The sequence below is a fragment of the Apis laboriosa genome, unplaced genomic scaffold (genome assembly GCF_014066325.1).
Source record: "Apis laboriosa isolate Shangri-la unplaced genomic scaffold, ASM1406632v1 scaffold33_cov142, whole genome shotgun sequence".
Taxonomy (NCBI): Eukaryota; Metazoa; Arthropoda; class Insecta; order Hymenoptera; family Apidae; genus Apis; species Apis laboriosa.
Genome location: NW_025222887.1, coordinates 591,426 through 593,244, shown reverse-complemented (window position 1 = coordinate 593,244; position 1,819 = coordinate 591,426).

Here is a 1,819-nt window from a genome sequence, read left to right as displayed (position 1 = left end):
AAAAAAAAAAAAAAAAAAAAAAAAAAAACTCCATTCGTTTGTTTATCCCCCCTACGTCGAGGAAATTTTTTGACTCGAAAAATTTTGCCTAAAGAAGGGAAAGAGTAGCGGTCGAGATGGCGCCACTACTCTTAGGGGGGAGAAGATTAAAAAAAAATGGAAATAAAAGGATATAGGTATTCGTAACTATCGGATATATATATATATATATATATATATATATATATAGGGATAGAAACGAGAAACGTTTCCTTCCTTTCGACCAGGGGAGCTCGGCGCTTCCCTCCGGACCAAACAGTGGCACAAATACAAGTTGTCCCAGTTCCGTGGCTCACCCTATATGCGCCACAATGCGGCCGCCTTTCCGTTTTCCACCACGCCCCCCCCCCCTTCTCTTCCCCTTCGCCCCGCGCTTTTTCCGGCCGCGTATTACGCACTGAAAAACTTTTAGAGCGGCAACTCAGCTCATCTGTCCCGTCGTCGCGTCGTTTCGTTTTATCTCCGCTGGGAAAGAGAAAGAACGCATCGTCCATCATGCCCTCTCTCGATTATCCCACGGGAGGCATGTGCATTCAGCTTCCGCCTCGCTCCGCGCGGGAACAGCCTTTCTCCTCTCTTCTATCTTACTTTCCTTTTTTTTTTTTTTTTTTTTTTTTTCTTTTTTTTTTTTTACCCCTCCCCCTTCGTTATCCATCCTATTTGTTACTCGCGAATCGAACCAAACTATCCAAAGAGAGTACAAGGTCCGTTAATTATCCGATCGCGAAATCGAAATCCTTCGGATCCACGAATTCGAAATTTCGTTCGAGACTTTGCATTTTTTTTTTTTTTATTTCTATTTTATCGAAGCGTTATACGATCGTAATCTACGCGTACGAGTAGATTTACATTTACAGCGGAAACGGGCAATTATACTCGACGAATAGACGATTGGTGAAACGTTACCGTCGTCCACACGGTACAATAACGATTATTACTCGTTACGTAAAATTAGGTAAACAAATTATCGTTCGAACGTAAATGAAGGAATTTTATTTACGTGTAGAAATGATGTATCTTCTTTCAAAACGTAGATAGATACGTATTTGTTTCGTTTACAAATTTTTCTCCATGAGAAACAAGAATAAAAGATATAAAAGTGTTATATATATTCTTTCTCGCGATGTATCGCGATGTAATCAAACTCTATATATATATATATATATATATAAAAACTTTAGATATACGTATACGATACAAAAGGTCTTACCTTTGAGTTATTCTTTGGACGTATCTCGCGATCAAGTTTGAGGATTTCTATTTCACCGAGAAATTTTGCAAAGAAGTTGGTTCGCCCTTTGGAACTTTAAAATTCAATGCAACGAGCTATTCATTTCAAAAACTCGCGGACTCGTGGTTAAATTTAGCGCAAACTTCTAAAGAGCGGATTGTCGAAATACAAAACCTGGCTGGGAGAGATGACAAGTCGGAAAAATTGTTAACAATCGTTTAGGGAAAAAATTCCAAATTCCTCGGATAAATTTTGTTCGTCCAAAGGGATATTTATCTCGATCGTGTCGATGCAAAAGTTTAATTGCGAATAAAAAGAATTTTCTTATTAATAAATTATTAATGCCACGTTTTAATATCATTAAAACGATAAATTTTCCTCTCTTGCTTTAAATTTAATCGAACAAGAGAAAAGAAAAAAGAAAATATGTATATATACATGTATAATAAACGGAAGACGATAATTATTTTTTTTTTTTCCTTTTTTCTTTCAACTCCAAGAGAGTGGAGCAAAAATGATCAAAAGCAGAGCCTTTAACCGATCGAGTAC